The sequence below is a fragment of the Harpia harpyja genome, chromosome 8 (assembly GCF_026419915.1).
Source record: "Harpia harpyja isolate bHarHar1 chromosome 8, bHarHar1 primary haplotype, whole genome shotgun sequence".
NCBI lineage: Eukaryota > Metazoa > Chordata > Aves > Accipitriformes > Accipitridae > Harpia > Harpia harpyja.
This window is the reverse complement of record NC_068947.1, coordinates 16,865,851-16,880,268: the sequence shown is the minus strand read 5'-3', so window position 1 is coordinate 16,880,268 and position 14,418 is coordinate 16,865,851.

Sequence of the window (14,418 nt, the reverse complement as noted above, 5' to 3'; positions counted from 1 at the left end):
CTTAAAATGAGAACACTGAATGTGAGCATTCCAGTCATTGTGGTCTTTGGTAAATAGCTTCCATCTCCAAATTCTTGCGAGATACTTAAACGGAGGATGGTATGAAGTTGTCTGTATTTGTGTGATCTCTTCAGTATAATCTAAGTTTGCTGTGAGGATGCAACTTATTTATGCAGCTGTTCCTCTTAGTGATTTATGCTGTAGCTGGCCTTCCTGGGTGTTTTTTCTCCTGGACAGCTTCAATTTCAGTCTATTTTTCTTATTTGTGACCTACTTCTACAGTAGAGTTTGGGGACATGTTTTCATTTGGGGGATTTTCAAAAGTGAAGCTATTCTAAACACATTTTCTGAAGTAAGGTGTGGTGGGTTTTGTGTTTTGTTTTTTCTTTGCTCATCTAGGGAAAAGGTTTCATCTGCTATTTCAGCAGCTAACTGTGGGCTATTGTTTTGATAACTGTTTTCTGTGACACAAGATTTTATTTGCCTCCTGGAGTTTCAGCACTCTGGAAGAAAGCTATTTAATGTGAAGGATTTCACTGTTGGATTTCACTGTCAAGATTTCAAATTATGGCAAAGCAGTGTACAGTGAATGTTTCTGAAATAGGCAGAATTCATAATTTGCAGGCAATCCACATTTTTCTTCAGAATGTAGAACCAAATAAGTGATAATGAATATATATATAAACTTGAAGTTTGGTTATAAGATGGATTACAGAAAATCTTCTATCAGTTCTTTTCATTGTTGCCAGGAGGAGCAAAATGAGAACTGTAAAATGGAAATACTCATTCTATTTATACAATACCTAATACTTAAACTGGAAAATAAAGTTGCTAAATACCTGACGCAATCTCATCCTGATACATTTCAGATGTATCCAGAAATGCTAGAAAAATAATGTGACAGAGCTTTTACAGTTCACATTCTAAGAGCAGTTTATTACAGTGCATAAAGGAACTTTGTTTAAATGTCTTTTTTAAATTTCCAAAGTCTTTCTAAAGAATAAGACCCTTGAAATGTTTTTCTCTTTCCTTGTTCAAAATATTTCTAACAATAGAAACCTAATTTTATTATGTGGTATGGAAGAAGTCTGAGGAGGAACTATATTTGACTCTTCACTGAAATTATTCAGTGGGATAAGATACAGCCCTATTAATAATTGAGTACTTTCAGCTGGACAATGTAGAGTTGGATTTGTCAGTACTAATGGTAAAAATAACAAGCACGTTAAACCCAATGTTTCTGAAACTAGAAGCACTTAACCAGTGCTGATATTGTGGAATACATGTAATATAATCAGCTTTAAGACTCAGTGTGAGGAGGCGTGATGAAGCAGAAGTTTCCTGTCATGGGATTGTTAGTTGAAAGGAAACCAGCATCTGGTAATGATTTTGCATGTTGGGTCACACATGCTGTGACTTTCCCATGACTTCTGCTTTTGGAATGGATTTTGTTATTAGGATTGGTTTTATAAATATAATTTCAGAATAATATGCTTGATGCTGATGGTTAAGAATGTACAGATAAAAATATAGTTAGTAGAGAACACCGGTGATAAATCTTTATGGGATATTGGGTCATTTTTGTAGGGATGCTTTACTGAATGGTATTTGTGCAATGACATTAGTACTTGACTGTACTTTGTACTGAGGTATTTGGCATGTTTATTAGTGTTATGTACTGCTGTTTGGCATTGGGACTTTATTTCAAAGAAAAAAATCTGAAGCTGCATGATGGTAGGATTATTTCTGACTTTACTAGTAATTCAGTGTCTTTTGGGTAGGGAGAAGCAGAGGAGAATCTGCACAGGAGGAACTGTGGTAGATGGCTATGTTCTATTCTTCCTATTAGTACAAGTATTTTTTGAATGCATGCCAGTGATGATTTTCAGTTAAGGTGAGATTCATAAGTACAGTAGTACCTGGAAAGGCAGTATTTGATGTAAATGAAGAAATGTAGGTAGAGTCTTGGGGCGTGTATGCCTTTCTTAGGGATTGATGACTTTAATGAGCTACTTTTACTCAGCGCTGGTGAGGCCACACCTGGAGTGCTGTGTCCAGTTCTGGGCTCCCCAGTACAAGAGAGACATGGACACACTGCAGAGAGCCCAGTGAAGGGCCACGAAGATGGTGAAGGGACTGGAGCATCTGTCCTGTGAGGAAGGGCTGGGAGAGCTGGGACTGTTCAGCCTGGAGAAGAGAAGGCTCAGGGGATCTCATCCACGTATATAAATACCTGAAGGGAGGGTGCAAAGAGGACGCAGCCAGGCTCTTTTCAGTGGTGCCCAGTGACAGGACCAGAGGCAATGGGCACGCACTGAAACACAGGAGGTTCTCTCTGAACATCAGGAAACACTTTTTCACTGTGACGGTGACCGAGCACTGGCACGGGCTGCCCAGGGAGGTTGTCGGAGTCTCCATCCTTGGAGATAATTCAAAAGCCTGTGTCTGGACACAGAGCTGGGCAACTGGCTCTGGGTGGCCCTGCTTGAGCAAGGGGGTTGGACCAGATGCCCTCCAGAGGTGCCTTCCAACCTCAGCCATGCTGTGGTACTGTGATTCTTCTCTCTTTTTGGACAGTATTGCAAAACATCTAAGATGTGAACTAAGCCACTTTTTGTTCTGTTCTTTTTTTTTTTTTTTTTTTTTTCAGATGTTCTGTCAAGGCCCCATTAAAAGTATAATTGTGGCAGACTTCAGACCATGAGGTAGCTGATAAACAGTCACATGCAAATAATCGGTCTCAGTGCTGAGCAGTTAAACTAAGCTAGAGGAATACCAGACATGGCATAGTCCTCCTGACAAATCACAGTTTGTTAGGGTTGCAGGCAAGCCTGGAAAATTTCTGACAGATAGGCTTGTGGCACTAGAAGAGAAGTCATCCGGTAAATTCTTAAGGAAAAGGATACCCTTGTTGCAGGCTGATAGTCATCAGTATAAAATGAAATTTCTATGACACTTAACTTGCATTTCTTAACTGTCCACTTATCCATCCCCCAAATCTCCCTATCTGTAGCACCCAGCTAAAAGAAGTGCAATAATACATTTTAAGAATCCCAAGGCATCATAGCAAGTGCCACTTTTTGACAAATGGCTTATTTGCTGTTGCTGTCTGTGATAGATGATCTGAACTTTCAAAGACTTGCTTAAGTGATTGATCACGTACTGGGTATTTTAAGTAAATTTCTAGAAATGTAAGCAAGACTGCCTGCAAGTTTTCTAGCAAGAGATCTTTTCCTAGACCATCAACCCTTCATTTAGTCCAGGCACTTGGATTACAGAACTGGGGATACATGTGCAGTATATATTAAATGCAGAGCAAACCGACAGAAAACATAGTTGGTCTTTGTAGAACTTCTTCCTCTTGATGTTGCCTGCATGTCAGATACTGCAGCCAACTGGCAAGTGATTTCCACACAGATCTCAATGAGGAAGGCTTTCCAATTACATTGGAGTAGTGGTGGTCTTGGTAAATTCTTGTTTTCATCACAGATGATATTTCCTAGGTATCTAATATCCCATTTAAAAAAACAACACGACATTGTGAGCAGTCAGGACAAACTATTTTATTTTGCTTCTTGGAAAATATTTTGACAAACTTTACACTAGCAAAATTTGTATTGTCAAAGTTTCTTGCTTTCACAACACAATCAAAAAAAATCTTGGAATCACTGAACAGCAACTGTTGTCTTGTTTTCTTTGCACAGGAAACAACCGTAATACCAGGAAATCCTATTTTTAATATAGATAGGTACAGACTGTGGGGATTTATTCAGTGATGTTGAATTGATGGTTCCAGAATGACCATCTAAGCATCTGTTAGTAAGTGCAAAATTACTGTAATTAGTGGAAGCTACCACCATATAAGCAACAGATGATCTAGTTAATCTGACAGGGAATCAACAGAATCAGAGAAACTTCTGGTTGACCGTGTACCAACGTTTTGTCATGGAGACACCAAACTTGAAAAATCCTATACTTTTAACTAGTTTTCTTTTTTTATGCAGTTTCTAGCATCCCGGAAATAATCTTCTAATTAGTACCAGATCCAATTCCGTTGCCTTGCTGGTGCCTTTTTCCTAAGACAGCAAAGGCAAAGCATATTCAAAAAGAAACTGGTGTCAATGGCAGCTTTGCTTAGCTTCCAGTAACTATATTCCCTTTCTTTCACTGAGTGTCAGTTATTTACTAAACCTGCCAGTTACTGTTACCCAATCACAGGAGAAGTGAGGCTTTTTTCCCTGGCACACCTTTCTAGAAGCAGTGTTGGTACCTAAGTTTTGAGCTCCCTCTGCTGGTCCTGTAACAGGAAATTAACAATCCTCACCCAAGAGTTAAGATGGGAGAAGGAGGGGGCAATATTCAAGCAGCCTTGTAAAAATACTTTTTTTTTTTTCCCCAGATTCATTAAACAGTCTCCTAAAAGGAGACTGATTTCAAATTAAAATATCCAAACTATTTATCCAGTAATTTTCTACCACAAAGACCTTATCCTTAGATCCTTGCCCATAATCCATATATATATATATATTTGTAACTGACCAGCTATCTAGTAATGCAAAGCTGTTGATTTAAAGCATATCAGAATACTGTTTTGTAAATTTTTTCTCTCCTCTATTTTCAAATGAGATTCAAGGTCAGTGTATAAATGTATAATTTTGTTTAAAACCACTTCTTATTAGCTAAAGACTTCTGAAAGAAACCTGTACTTTATGTATGGCAATTGTCTCTGTGTTTTGCATGTGAGTATCGTAAGTATCAACAACAAAAACGTTATTATTCTATAATACCAAATGGAAGGCCACAGCTGTTTGTCAATTATTTGGACATCATGTGGCTGCTTAGGCATGTGCTGCCAGTTTGTATACTGACTCATAAGACTTTTGACTCATTAATGGATCCTCCAGCATTGTTTCTTTGAGGATATCCACTGAGGACTCCGATATTAACTCCTCTTGAAATAAATGTCCAAAATCCGTTCCCTCTAGCACAGATTCCCTGAGTCTTGCACATGTAAACTAGGTTAGACTGATATATATGTATATCCATATTAGCTGATACTTATAAGCACTTCTCAGCCCTTTTGTTTCAGCATTGTCACTTCCTTGGGATTTTTGCTTGGGGTTTTTTTTTGGGGGGGTGGGGGGGTGGTGAGGAGTGTTCTAATTAGCATTTCTACAGAAACCCTGGGGTAAGCATATTCTAGTAACACAGTAAAACTTCAGAAAGAGGTCCCTTTCCAAAAAAGCTTTCAGGTACTGTTTGTGAAATTATTCTTAGTGTGCCACAAGGTGTATGACAAAGGAAACGAAATTTCTGTGTTCATTAATACTGTAACAGGTTTCATGTGTATAGTTCACTGTTAGCTTTGCCAATTTCTGTCTTTTTTCACCCTTCTCCAGCTGTTCTGCCTCAGGACCCTGTCCTGCCTGGCCACTGGAGCCCAGCCCAAGGACCTGGGGTCTCTGACCAGGCTGAAGGATGTGGCTACTATCCCGTTTGCAGGTTCAAGCAGTAGCAAAGCTGAGCACATGTCCCAGGGGCACACACACAGGGGACACTGACATGGCTGGTTATGCAGACTGCCACAGACAAGGTAAAACACAAACAGCCAAGTCCTCTTACTCCTTTTCAGCTGGTACAGACGGAAGCTTGCTAGCGAAAGCACGCACACATTTATTGATCCCCTAAGTACCAGCACGGCCCCTCTACCTTCTCAGTATACCCCTGCCCCGGTCCCAGACCCTCTTCCCTGCTTCATGGTCCCCTGCTCCCTGGCTAGTCCAGCTTGATGTTTGCTAGCAAAGACATGCACTCACCCATTTGTCCCACTGGCACTCCACATTCGCAAGTTCCCCTGGATACCAGCACAAACCCTTGCCTGCCTGCTTGCTGGCTAGTCCAGCTTGGAGTCTGCTAGCGAATACACACGTATGCTCCATGCACACCAGGACTGGGGAAGATACAGACACATGTCGTTTCCCCGCGCCTGCCAGCAGCCAGGCACGCAGGCTGTGACCCGCAGTCCTGCTCCAGCTGCCGGTGCTGAGCCCCTCACTCGCCTCGCTCTTGCTAGTCCCCCGAAGGACCTGGTTTTCAGGACACACACCATTCCTGCCCCAATGGCTGGAGGTTAAAGACCCCTACTCCAGTAGCTGACACCACACCCCCAGTCTGACTCCAGGAGCTGGCGTCAAATCCACTCTCGCACATGCAGCTCTCGCCAGTAGCTGGCACTTAGTCCTTGCTGTACACATACGCTCAGGATAGAGAATGAGGTTGCATGGAGAAATAAATAGTTAAGATTTAACAATAAGATACAAGAAGATAGGACAGACTGCAGTGATTAGGCACAGGGCTCAGCCAGACAAGTGTACAGACTGGCCCTGTTTTACATGCAACCAGCCCCTTTTATACCCTTTTCTGTCTACACCCCTCTTTGTTCCTTTCTGCTTCCCCTTCCCTCTGCACGTTCTCTCATCAGTTTGTACAGCTCTCTTGATTCCTGAACACCTCCCAGCCAGGTGCCTGGGATCCCCCTCGTTCACAATCTTAATCAGTCACAAATTCCAAACTGGGACTTCCCAGGCCTGGGAGGGGTTCCTGTAGTTTCTGGAGAGTCCATCTATTAGTGTGAGTGGTGAGGTTTGTTTTGACAGGTCTGTGTCTCTGTATACTTTTTTCTGGTTTCCCTTTTTCCCCCCTAGTTTCCTAATTGACAAGGTCCCTGATCAGATAACCTTGCTGGAATAGCTTCTGGACCAGATGCCTTTAAAGGAGTAGACACTCTCCTTCCATATAACCTTACACTGAGAAGATTAATTTCATAATATACAAAACAAACATATACTGAGCTCCCAAAGGTCTAGACATTTGAGGGAGGTTGTCATATAAGCAATCCTAGAAAAGGTCTAGCCATAAGACCCTGCGTGATATCCCAAGAAAGGTGCCTGTTGGCATTTTGAGCCAAAAGGTCTTTTACAGTGCATGTAAAATGTATGCACAGACTTGCCAGAAAAATTCCTGCTAGGTGAACTACTTTTGTTTGTGGCCTGGTAGGATCTAAGGTGCTACCCTCCAGTCATCCCCACTGTCAAACCTCTGTGTCCCTGGCCCTGTGTTCTTATGCAACTTGAGAGTTTTTTTTTGAAAGGCCAGAAGGGGGATTTTGTAGCTCTGTATGATAGCATGTCTCTTCCTTCCCACATATGATAAAAATCATAGCACACAGTTTCTTATCTTTTTGTGTTAAACACACAAGAAAGTTCATAATTAGAAAGCTGAAAAATCTAAAAGATGTTAGCAGTTTTGTGTCTTTCCCCTATGGGAATGATGATACCTCAAAAACTTTAAATCTTTCCATGAGAGGCTTAAAAAGATTTTTCTTAAATCATTTCTCAATAAACATGTGTGGCGTATGTACGTGCCTAGATACACTGTTGTATCTGCCTTCCTCTTGAGCATGTTTTCCACTGAAAGTTTTTAGGAGTTTGTTTCCTCCTTTGAGTTTACAGGCCCTATTCCCACAAATGAAGCCCCAGAAAACATGTATGTTTTTTTGCTGTAGCTCAGTCTGCAGGACTGGGGCCCTGCTCTTTCTTTTTTAACTTGTGCTGGCATTAAGGTTGTAAATGTATAAATGGGATACAGTCTAAATTCTCCTTCAAATACAAACCTAGATTTGTAGCCACAATAAGAAGCCTACATGTACATGGTGTACTGGCTAGACTATTCTTTACCCTGGCTGCATCAGTCATTCCTGTCCGTACATGCCCTATATATTTATAAAAGGAGCAGCATGCACCTCCTCTCAGTTCTTCTGAATTTCTTGACTGAGTCATAGCAAATTTCCTTTCACGCCTTCCTAGCAAACTGCCTTATTTTTTTGTAAGGCCCTTGTTGACCTCCTAAAAGCTTATTCACTTCGCTGGTATGACCAGTTTTCCTTCATCCCCCACTTTCTCTTCATACTGATTCTTCTGCACAGGTTCTGTATACCACTCTGAAACTCTGGCTGCCCATAGACAAGTTTCTTGTAGTGGAAGGGTCTCCTCTCCTGCAAGAGCCACTGTCATTACCTTTACTGCTTTGACAAAGAAAATAGAGCATGTGTTGGTATAACCAGCCTCGCTTTTCAACTAAAGGCTGAGCGTGCAAGCGATGATGGTAGCAACTAACAGTCAAGACTAAGGCTTCTATGGTGCTGTCTCCAGAAAACAGCAAGGAGACTCTCCTTGTTCTCTGGGGTGGTCTCAGAGTATTCTTCATCAGAAAACCAGATCTCACTTACCCCAGAAGCAGCATCAGATCTTTGATAGTTCCCTCACCTTTGCTCCATTGTCTCTCTACCTACAGTGACTACAGGAGACAGTCATCAGAGCTCCAGGTCCTTTTGTATTACATCTCCAGCTGTGATTTCCTACCTGCTCATGCATGATCAAAGGCAAGTAACACTCCTTGTCCCTGTGTCAGAGACCATAAAGGAATGCCATTGCCTGTACATAAAGCAGTGTCTTTTCTCTAGTCGCAGGATCAATCTGTTTACATTGCAGAGAAACTCTACAAAGTCTGTATCAGATACTAGAGGTCTGGATGCATCTTTGGCAGAAAGTTGGGTTCTCCCAGTGCCTTCATCTTCCCTGCTAGATCCACTGCCATATCAGTTGTCCTTCAGAGGCAGTCTCAGCCACAAATTTCCATTTTGAAGTGCTGAGGGCTTAGTATTTGCAGAAAATAGTATCTAGCAATTGGAATTACGTGCTTTGTTCAACCAAGGTTTTTCCAGAAAACTTTTAAGATCTCAGATCCTACCCCTAGGAGGAAAACTACTTTCTGCCCATACTATATATCTGCTCTTTTGCGAAACCTTTCTCATACAGAAGCCTCTGAGATGTAAGCAGTTTTCATTAATGCATCAAATTAGTTCAGCCATATTTGCACTGCAGCCCTTGACTCTAAAGAACTTTTGAGAGTAACCTAAAGGACACAAATCAATACAGTTTTCCCAGCTTTAGTCACCAGTTCCCCTTTAGAGTGCCCAAAATTACCGTCCGCAAAGGGTGTTGCAGTAAATGTCTAATCACGCTTGGCAGACTATAATGTTGGACAAGTAGACGGCATTTGGTTATGATGTCTAGAACTAACTTAAAGCATTACCATTTCCAAACCCATCTTGCCTAGTTCTTTTTCAGGGACCTTACTCAATCTCCTGTTGGAGGAGATTCTCATAATGTTGTTCAGTCTGAGAGTGATGGATTCAGTTCCTATTCACCTTCAGAGAAAGAGGTGTAACAGTCACTATTTCCTGGTTACTTCCTGAAAGAGTGGTGGTTCGAGGCTCATTTTAGATCTCAGAAACCTAAGTGCTTTTATCTACATATTTTAAAATTTGGTACAGTTATTCTAGCATCTGTAATCCCTTTCAATAAAGGGACTAATTCACATCTCCCACTCTGCAAGCTGCGTATTTTGACATCACATCTAAGTCCTGTATCAGAAGTATTTTGGCTTCATAGTGATCCCAAACCTTTCCTAATTTAGAGTCACATCCCTCTCTTTGTCTTTCGACGAATGCACAGAGACTTTGGGAGGACTGAACGCTAAGTGGTCAGTTCAGGCAAAAGGGGACCACCCAAACGGCATGACTGGCTTACAGAGATTCTGCACCTCAGAAAATGATAAACTCAATTTTATCTTGAAAGTCCTGGTCTCTGTTTCACTCCCCTCCCACTCCTCGGTTTGCCAGCTGCATAGCTACCTTGTTTGCTTGGGAATATGCCTTGTAAGACTGAGTGCTTGAGCCCTCTTAAGCTTTAGAAGACACTTATGCTGCAACCAGAGTGCCTGCAGTTAAAGCCTGCCAAATATTTCTTCCCGGTATCACAGGACATCATATTCAGGGTATGGTACGTAATATCACCATGTTACACAGACGGCAAAGTGGAGTGTGATCCTCTTAACCATGCAAAGTAGTATAGCAAGAGTCAACTTTTAGATCTATTTAGCACCCAGAGACTGAGTTTCATTGATAGACTTTGTGAGAGTTTTTCCCTGCCAAACTGGCCATTCAGAAAATGTTTGTTTTAAAGCATATTTCACAGCTATGGACAACTAAAGATGAAGATCTTTGCCTCAGAGGTCAATAAAAATTGCAAACTGGTCTCTCCCTGTGTTAAGCCATTCTGATTTGGAAAAGCTGAGATGTGAATTCTCCCCAGATCTTTTGTCACCAAATGAGGTTATGCCAGGACAGGAGTGGGCTCTGTGGGCACCCACGGGGCCCACATAGTTTTAGTATCAGGGTCTCATAAGGCTCTTCTTGTGAAAAACTGGGTCTCTGTCTTTGCTTCCAGATCTTCTGTCAATTTGCCAGGCCAAATTCTTCACTTGACTCTTAGCACATACCTCATCACTTGGATGCTGGAAGACTGAGACAAATATAATCATGCAATTTTCCTCCTCTTTCTCCAAAAAAAATAGAGCAATAACACCAAGCGGCTGTCCTCCAGAAAAGCCTATAAAGCAAAATAGCTGGCATTCACAGGCTGAGGTTCAATTATGTCCTTATCTGTAATGCTTGTTTCTCTTCCCTTCGGGTTGCAATTTGGAATCTGGAAAAATTCTCATTTTTCTGTATGAAGTAAACAGAAGTCCTTTGACAGCTGCTTTGACTTTTCATTCCCCATTCTGTTTATCTCTATTCAACTACATGGTGGTTTTTGCAAGGCCTATCTAGACTCTTCCTGTGAAGGACCCAGTTTCTTAACAGGATTTAAACACAGGCTGTCATTTCACGGCACCCTAAGCCAACCTACCTGCTGCCTTCACACTTCCCCAGACAGTAGTTCCACCCTTTGTCTTGTGCCAGAGCTAGTTTCACCAGAGCTCAGTAAACTGGCAGGGGGAAAAAAAACCAAAAAAACCCGAACAAAAAACCCTGACAAAAGCAAATAGTTTCCTGTTACTCAATACAAGGCTAAAAATGATCAAAATATATAAGGAAGGAGAAGCAATGCAATAGCAGCCAGCAGCTGCACGGCCTTAGTCTTGTTGCAAGAGAACACGCTTTGAGCAGTTTGTTTTCCACTGTTGTTCATTATGTCTGACTTTTTGGTAGCAGTTATTGCCATTAGATAGGTGGGAGAGATTCAGGCCCTAAAGATAAACCTTGTTGGTCTTCCCCCCTGCCCCCCTTCCTTTCTTTTTTTTTTTTTTTTTTTTTAGAACTAATTATCTGAGATAAATTTCAAACAGAACCTAAGGTGGTGCCAGAATTTAATCATCTGGTTTGAGTGAATCCATATGTTTTCTTCCAAAGTCTTACAAAATTCAAAGCTCTACTTTTGAGCCTTCTCTTACTTTAGGCATGCTTTGTCATAGCCTGAAGACAAGGTGATTTAACCATCCTAGTCTGTGCCCAGAGGAGGATGTCCCAGTGGAAAGCTGCTTTTGAAAACTTTTGAGGGAGCTGAGACAGGGCCTCAAAGTCTGACTAGGATTTTGTTCGTCAATAGCCTGAGTGGTGTTGGCAACATCCATTTGAAATTCCAGTAACAGGTGAGATTCAGAAGGTCGTGTTATAGATCTCCACTTGTGCTTTTCAGTAAGCATTATGGTCCAGTTCACGCATCAAAGAGAGATGTTGCTAAGGGTAAGGCAGTCCTGCAGGTTGAGATTTGACCTTATAGAAGAGCTGATTTTACAGCTGTCGGACTGGATGAGTGTTGCTTCTCTTCTACCCCAGCCTCAAGCCTTCATCTCCCAACTCCTTCCTCACTCCCTTGTGTTGGATCTAGCAACTACATGGTGCTGGGATGCATCGGTTCAACTAACCCTGAGAAGAGTTGTGGCAAATCAGCCAGGCCAGCGGGCTAGACCGGTGCCACAAGCCAGAGAGGGGACACAGCCTCCTCTTTACAGTGCGATTGACTGTGCGGTTTGGTCACCAAAAGCCACTAGCTTGGCTTTTGGTCAGGTAGGAAGCCAGGGATTCTTTCACAGGCATTGTGAGGTGTTCACTGCCTGTATTTGGCCACAGTAGAAATGTATATGTAGACAAGAACTCAAAGGAGAAAGGTGAATTATTTACATGCAGCTGTTTTGGGACACTCATGTTTTCTAGAGGTGCTTTTGTAAGTCATCTCCCAGTGCCACAAGCCTTCCATTACCAGAAATTATATTTGATCAGGTAATGTGCCTTAGGGCACTTAGGTTTTAACTTCCTACCCTGTCCCCTTGAAAATTCCCACACTAAAAATTGTATCTTCCAAACAATTCTGCATCTAAATGTCAATATTTGAGGAACTTACTTTTTTCTGTCACTGTAATCTTTTTGTTAATAAAGCTATTTACAACTATCAACAAGACGCCCAGGCATCTTAAATTAATGATTAATTTCAGACATCAAGACATGCCTTGTCTTAGAAATGTCTTAGAAATAATGATCTGGAAGACAAGTTTATCTATAGCAGATACGGGGTGTTTATCTATCCACAAAAGCGCTTCTCTGTTTCTGCTGCTTATGTAAACTGCTCTAAGTAGGCATGCCATGACTAACTGATTATACTTCCTCTCCGTTTCTAGGAGACTTTATTTCATCAGACAGTTACTGTAAATGAACTGCTAAAACTTCTTCTTTTTTCTTTTTTTTTTTTATTTAAGCACCACAGCATGCTGAAATGCAAACACCACAATGGGCTCAAATCCAATGAGCTCAAATCCATTGGCCTCTAGGTAAGCCTATTCTAGTTGCTCAATTCACCAGTAGACATCCTAAATAATGCTCTAATTCAGAATATGCAAACAAGATCAAGGGAGAGAGGTGTTTCTTTTTTTCTTCCTGATCGCTCTGTCTTCTTTCCTTTTGACAGGCACAAACAGTATAACCTGAGCCTCATATGAGTACAGCTTGCTGCTGGGCCTGTGAGTGGGATAAGACAACCTGCAGAGAGTTTAGTGGGGCCAAGCTCCCGCTGTAATACAAATGTATTAAATACTAAAAAATAAAAATATTTCCTACTTAACTTTTGCCTGGATATTAACTGCTAACTATTATGCCCTGCGATTAAAGACAACACTTCCCTGTGCTACAAGATTGAATTGCAAAGCATGACAGCACCAACTTTCCAATTAAAACTCAAAAACTAGCTAAAACACAAAGCAAATCTCTCTACTAGCGTGACATAGCTTCCTTAACTCTCTTTTTCACTTTATAAACTTAACTCAGAACAGAGAAATAAGGTAATGTTTTTCCCCTGAGGAGAGGGCTGATCTTTAAAACCTCACTTCACATGACTCAGGCGTTTTCTGGTTGTGTAAGGCTGTGGGAATCCCCTGTAGTCAGCAGCAGAGCCTTTCTCCATAGTGGGCACTGAACTAATGAATTCCCAAACTAGCACACACCAATCTTACTACCGGAGTTGCTGATTTCTGAGAGACGATGAAGACTATGAGGCTCAGCAACAAGCTGGTGAGAAGTCAGACTCCTCAAGGTGCTGACCTGGAAAACCTGTGCCCTGGTGCCTACCTCATCAGGCCCCCGTGCTGCCAGAGTCACCAGAATACCAAGTGTGCAGCATCACATGCAAACTCAAGCACTTCTGACACTCCCTGGGGCCAGAGCAGGGTGCAGGCACTGCTGGTAGCTGTGGGTGCTCATGTCAGCTTGCAGGGTGAAGTCTGTTTTACCCAGGATTTCCTTCTGAGCGCAGGCATCGCTGCAGCCCGACCTCCATGATGCTGGCTGGCTGTGCAGCAGTTTGCACATGCTTATTCTCCCAGTTGCTTTCCTGGCTCCTCTTTCACAGTTTTGGATTCTCTTCTCCTTTGCTCTCCCTCAACTTTTTCAAGAGGAAGCATTGGAAATGGATCCTACAGCAGCTGGAGGAGCATAAACGCAGCTGGGAGAGCAGAACAGATATGGGTGCTAAAGAACGACTGACAGAGAAGAGAGTTGTCCCACCCACAGGGGACCAAGACTTAGGTGGCTGTGTCAAGGGACAATAGAAAGAGAATAAACAGATGTTTATCAGTTCTTTAGCACCACCCCAAATCACCTCTTTCCATGCATTTGTGAGTAGATAAAATACTTGTTCACTCTCTTGTACATTCAAAGACAGAGGGTGGTATATATGTGTGGTGGGTTGACCCTGGCTGGACACCAGGTGCCCACCAAAGCTGTTCTATCACTCCCCCTGCCTCAGCTGGACAGGGGAGAGAAAATATAACAAAGGGCTCATGGGTCGAGAGAAGGACAGAGAGAGATCACTTGCCAATTACTGTCATGGGCAAAACAGACTCAGCTTGGGGAAAATTAACTCAATTTATTACCAATCAACCAGAGTATGGTAATGAGAAATAAAACCAAATCTCAAAACACCTTCCCTCCACCCCTCCCTTCTTCCCGGGCACAGCTTCACTCCC